Raw genomic sequence first — 7,204 nt, 5'->3', positions numbered from 1 at the left:
GGAGTAGTTCCGGTACTAACTCAATGCCAAATTCAACTTCTCGAATCGGAGGTAATCCCTAAAGTTCTTCAGAAAATACATCAGGGAATTCACAGACAAAAAACACTAATTCAACTTTCTTTTCTGTTACTTTTGAATGAATCACATAAGCAAAGTAAGCTTCATAACCCTTTCTCACAATACTCAGAGCTTTCATTGAAAAAATCACAGCCGGTAACCCATTCAAGTCGTTTGATTCAATTCGAATTATTTCATCATTCTTACATCTCAAATAAATAGTTTTCTGTTTGCAGTTCACAATAGCATCATGCAAAGTTAACCAATCCATTCCTAGAATTATATCAAAGTCATCAAAGGGTAATAACATGAGATTGGCCAGAAAACAAATGTCTCAAAACATTAACGGACAATTCTTGCAGACTTTATCAACCAAAACACATCTGCCTAGGGGGTTCGATACTTTAATCACAAATTTAGTAGACTCTAGAGGCAAAGTCTTACTGGATACTAAATTCATGCATATATATGAATGTGTTGATCCAGGATCTATTAAAGCAATCATAGAAGTATCATAAAGTGTGAAAATAACAATTATAACATCAGGAGACAAAGCTTCCTCATAAGCTTGGATGACGTAGGCTCTGGCAGATGCTCTAGCCTCGGATTGAACAATGATGTCTTTAGTCCCTCTTTGACTACCACTCACATTTCCCGTATTTCTGGAAGCTCTACCTCTAGCTGAAGTGTTACTCAGTCTCAAATTTTGCACAATTTCTTTCTCAACAGACTTGGGGAAATCACGAATAAAATGATCTAAAGATCCGCGTTTGAAACAAGCCTAATCATATAGTCTACAATTGCCAGGATGTCTTTTACCACAATGTTTACATTCGGGTCGATCGGATCGGACATTTCCAACACTTGCAACAGAAGTAGCTGAAGCTCCAAAGCTCGAATGCGATCTTGCACGATCTCTACTCGAATGTCCCATATTAGCCTTTGAACGACTATAATCATCTTGGAATTTCTTTGACATAGACTGAAATGATTTACTTGTGGATCTCTTTCTCACGTCTTTAGCTTCTGAATTGAATTTTCTTTTCTCTTTCCCAATCTCTTCAGCTTTACACGCTCGTTTAACAAGCACAACAAACTCTTTTATTTCTAAAATCCTGACTAACAAATGGATATCTTCATTCAAGCCATCCTCGAATCTCTTGAACATAATTGCTTCAGTTAAAACACATTTTCGTGCATACTGGCTCAGTCTTACAAATTCTCGCTCGTATTCTATAACAGATATACGACCTTGTTTAAGCTTAAGAAACTTTTTACGTTTCTGATCAATGAATCTTTGACTGATGTATTTCTTTCGGAATTCAGCTTGAAAGAAATCCCAGGTGACTCGTTCCCTCGGAACCACAGATATTAATGTCTTCCACCAATGATACGCCGTATCTCTCAAAAATAACACAACACATTTAAGACATTCGTATGGAGTCAATGACAATTCATCGAACACTCGTATCGTGTTCTCCAACCAAAATTCAGCTCTCTCGGTATCATCATTAGTAGTAGCACGGAACTCTTTGGCCCCATATTTTCTAATTTTATCGACAGAAGGCTTATTCAACTAAATCGGATTAGCTTGTGGAACGACAGGGACTTGTGGAGGATTAACCAGGGGTGATGGTTGTGGCACAACTAGATTAGTTCGGATATATTGGGTGAACCAATCATTCATTAGTTGATAGAAGGCTTGTTTAGCCTCTTCGTCATGGCTACTTGTAGCCGGTCTAGAATCAGATGGCACTGTCCCTTGCGCGAGAATAGGCGCATTACTTTCGACATCGTCAGCTACGAATCATTCGGGATCTATTTACTATATAAAAACACATTTTTATTGTCAGGATTCATCACATTATCGCAGTTCATAAATATGACATGTACAGCTAGACTTACATTCACTACGTTAATCCTAGAATCGACTAAACCGTAGCTCTAATACCAACCAAATATAACACCCCTAACCCATATTCGTCACCAGACTAGGGTTAAGAGGCATTACCGGACATATCAAAACAATTTACATTCAATTCATAATCAACATAGCATCAAAGTCACACATCATTATAGAGTCCGTTACGTAGGTCAACGAGACCTTAAACATGCTTTAGAAATGGGTCGGGACTAAACTGAGCCCATACAAAAATTTTCAAAACTTAAATATTTTTCAAAGTTATAGAGGTCACACACCCGTGTAAACAGACCGTGTGCCTTACACGGCATTAGACATGCCTGTGTGTCTAGGCCATAGCAAAACAGGGCATACATACTGACTTGTCCACATGGCCACATGACACGCCTGTGTGCCAGGCCGTGTAAAAATTAGAGAGGCTACTGACTTGGATCACATGGCTAGTCACATACCCGAATGTCTAGCCTGTGTTCGAAACTGACTTGGCCACACGGCCTAGCACACTCCCTTGTCTACGACTGTGTCGTTTGCCTAGGCTCATTTCGAAATGGCCCTCGAGCAACATGGCTGAGACACACGCCCGTATCCCTGCTTGTGTGGGCAAAAATAGGCCATTTACAAGGCCAATATGCCACCCTTTTTGGGTCCTCCCTGCAAGCATCAAATGCACATCATTTTATACCAAATTTTCAATCAATTCACAACCAAAACATTCAACATTCATGCCATTTCGTTAACAACAATTTCATGCTTGTAACACATACCAAATCATGTCATCCCTTAAGCCAAAAACATACCAAAACATATGATTTATAACCTTAATATACTCGTTCACTCTCATACCACATTCTTACCAATTCCACAATTAGCACATACCAAAAACTTACCAAACTTATCAAATCTCTTGGCCGTTCATAAACACAGCATATTGATCATATTGCATCACATTTCATATATCAAAATCAAATCATAATCACAACCAAAACCAAGCCATATCACATGGCTAAATATATACATCACAAAACATAATCAAAGTACTTCTAGCCTATACATGACATACTTTAATATTCACATTTTCAAAAGGTACCAAAAAGAAGTTCGATAGTGTGGTGAAGATCCTCAACAATCCTCGAGCTCCCGATAGCTATGATATCTATAAAATAGTTGAAAGACACACAAAGTAAGTTTTTAAAAGCTTAGTAAGGCATATACAAATAAACTTATCATATAACACAATTATAAACCAAACCATTCATGTAATTCATGGCCAAATACTATCACTTACTACATAGTTCATATACAATTCACATAATCCCAATTCATTTGCTCATATAGTATATTTTCTCATACTTATATCATATACCATCACTTACACATGTGCTTACTTTTATTTCTCAAACATAGTATCCATTTCAAACGTACCAAATTCATTTACACATTTCATATATTCATTCTTTTTCTCAGAATGCCCGTTGAACCGTTCGGAATCATAAGGATACGCGGATAACTCGAAAAGCTCTACAATGCCAACGTCCCAAACATGGTCTTACATGTAATCAAATATCGATCCCACTGTCCCAGACAAGGTCTAACACAAAATAAAATATGATGCCGATGTCCTAGAAATGGTCTTACACATAAATCATAAGTCGACGTCAACGTCTCAGATGTGGTCTTACATGAAAACATATATCGGATCCTATGTCATGACATATGTATCTAACTATTCCTATGGTTTGAATGGGGCTTTTTGGACGTAAAAAATTTGTCGATATTTTCTCAGATATCTCATATTCAATTCAATAATCCATTCATCATTTTTCAATAGCATATAAGCATAAATAAACTATTACAAACACATTTATTTGTATATAGACTTACCTCGTACGGAGTTGAACGAACAGGGTCGGCTATTCAACGACTTTCGACTTTCCCCGATCTAATTCTGTTTTCTTTGGTTCTTGATCTAAACACATTCAAATTTAACTTATTCAAGCTCACATTCAGTCAATTTAATCTAAAAATACATATTTAGGGCATTTTACAAATTAGCCTTCACATTTTAACATTTTGGCACTTTAGTCCTTAATTCACAAAATAACAAAATACACAAAATTTCCATACACAATTGCTTCACCGAATATACATGGTGTTTATATAAGCCCATATATTTCATTTATTTTACATTTTAGTCCCTCAATTTACAAATTTCATAATTTAGCCCATTTTATTGAAATTCATCAAAAATTCAAAGACAAATCATGTTAACCCAACATCAAGCTTCTATATACTATCATCAAACTTCATAAAACTCCTAATTTCATCAACGGCATAACTCAAAATCATCAACAAAATCAGAAATTGAGACATGGGCTTGATAGAACTCTAAGCAACAATCACAAAACGTAGAAATTATAAAAAAAGGGATCAAAACACATACCTCAATAAAAAAAACCATAGCCGAAATCCTAAGCTTGAATTTCTTTCTTTTTATTTGATGAATTCGGCAATATAAGGTGTGAATGGCCTTAATTTATGCTTTGTTTTATTAATATTAACTTAAATTACTAAATACCAATTTTCCCTTAATTAATAACATTATAAAATCATATATATTAAGGTCTTTAATGTCCTTTAACACAACCAATGGTTTAATAACAACATAAAGACCTCTCATTTACAAAGACATAACAAATAAGCCCACTTAACATATAGCAAGCAACGTTTACAATTTATGCGATTAGGTCCTTTTTCAAAATCAAGCGCACAAATAGTAAAATTTTCACACGAAACTTTCACACACGTCAATTCACATATTATAAGCACGAAAAATAATATTAAATTATTTTTTGACTCAGATTTGTAGTCTCAAAACTACTATTCCGACTAGGGTCTAAATTAGGCTGTTACAAATATAATTATCCTAGCCCATTTAATGTTGATTGTTTTTGTTGCTAAAGCCTTCATTCATACATTATGGTAAATTGCATTTAGATTAGAAATTGCATTAGGGATCACTCTTGCATTTAATTAATCTAGTTATCACTATCCAAATTTATTGAGTTGTTTTTTACATAAGATTATTAATCATAATTTGGCAATTAATTGTTTGAAGCTTATACAGTCCCTGTGGAGACGATAACTCATTTTTACTTACTTATTACTTGAATAACTATGTACACTTGCGTAAACATGTTACAATTCATTACATTCGCTTCATAAAGAACACACACCTTTCACCGAGAGTCCGATCGACATTCCTTGTGATCAAATCTGATCTGATTCACTTATATCAGGTACTTCAATGATAATTTCACACAAATTAACATTAGGTATCAAGATTTTGACAAGAAAAAAAGATTTTGGCAATATATATAAAAGATTGTTTAATCGATCGTAAGATTAACGTAGATAGAAATTCTACAGAAATTTGAGATTATTAAGATGTAGTTATTGATTCCTAGTAAAGATTAAGGATGTTATTTGACGATACCAATATGAAATCAAGAAAAATATTGATCCAATACAAGGAAGAAAATATTCAATAGTAAAAGATGAAAATATGATGTAAAGGAGAGGAAAGAAAAGAATGATAAGAAGATATAGAGAGAAAGAAAAAAAATTCTAATTGGTGTTCAAAGAGAAAACATGATCCATGTCTAGTTAGGAAAAAATGGACTAAGTACGTAGGGTTTGGGAACCCTAGGGGTGGCATAGCAGTTTTCCCTGGCAGTTAGAAATAAAAATGCATTTTGGGGAAAGGGCTAGCTTGAGCTTGGGTAAATAAGGTAGGAAAGCATGCTCTTAACCATTAGGCCTAACGCCTATTTCTTGTTAAATTCTTACTCCTAATAATACTTGTTTTAGTGTGGTTCTCATCCTAGTTTGCTGAAAATAATAGAAAAAGAAATGGGAGAGGAGTGGCTTGGACTTAAAATCAAATGATACTTAACCATCAAGCCTATTCAATTTCTTGGTTACTTATTTCAATTAACCCCTATGTTTTGGGGCATGACAACTCTCCCATCCTTAAAGACATTTTTTCCTCAAAATTTACATTGTAACACCTCAAACTCGGCCTAAATGTTATGACCGAATCTCAAAAGTCACATTAAAATCATTGCAAACATTTATTTTTTATAGTCGCTAGATTTCGATTGTTTTTACGAAACTCAAAAATTTTCAAATATCAATTACTTTTTGTTTTGGAAAACAATTATTTAAAATGTGAACTTTTTTGAAGTTTATTATAATGCTAAAGAATCTCGTCATAAATCATTTAAGTAAAGGTTTCATAATATTCTTAATTATTTCCTTTAAAAATGATTTTGAATAAAATATTTCATAGTGGTCTTTTGAAAATATTTACAAAACCACAAAGTTATAGACGGGTATAAAATCAAGTAAAATAAAAAATGATTAAAAATATAAAATTTTTCTAAATTTATCAAGCATGCACGACAGTTTTAAATTATAAAATAAATAAACAACCCAATTAAACAGTCCAAAGTCTCATAGTCCAAAATATCATACAAAAGTAGTTTAAAAACCCATTATTAAAAATATTCATTCGAGAGGCCCCTGCAAATGCCAAGTCCAAGTCCAAGCCCTAAGTTTGTGTTTTACCTGAAAGGTTTAGAACTAATGGGGTGAGCTTTTAAAGCCCAATATGGGTCGTATGTCAAATTAAATAACAATAAGTTAAATAACAATTAAACACATATTCATCATATAACATAATCAAATTTGATGCAAATGATCAGGGTGCAATTTTTATAAAATAATTATGTAAGTTTTTATAAAACATCCTACCTATCACCGTTACACTCCAAAAAGAGTTCCTCAGAACTCATCCATCCAAACACTCCAATGTAGATGAAGCCACCAATATTTGTAGACAAGCTACCATGTAGGTTGTGGACGAAGCCACTAATTCTTCGTCCTTACAATATCCCACCCCATGCATATGATATGGTCATAATGAACATAAATAAACATTTTACTCATTTCAAGATATCACTTGTCACATTGAGCATGTTGAACATGCAAATCAGATAATATCATGTAGGACATGTTTAATCATGCAAATTAACTCTCAATTTCAATACCGGTGGCATGATTTATAAATTATGCCTATCATATAATGTCATCATATCACATGTCATGAGAAATGAGAATATGCACATAATTTTAGAATATTCATCAAATCACATCAAATATCACATA

The sequence above is a fragment of the Gossypium arboreum genome, chromosome 1, assembly GCF_025698485.1.
Source record: "Gossypium arboreum isolate Shixiya-1 chromosome 1, ASM2569848v2, whole genome shotgun sequence".
Classification (NCBI taxonomy): domain Eukaryota; kingdom Viridiplantae; phylum Streptophyta; class Magnoliopsida; order Malvales; family Malvaceae; genus Gossypium; species Gossypium arboreum.
The sequence above is the reverse complement of the archived record's forward strand: the minus strand, read 5'-3'. Positions refer to the sequence as shown.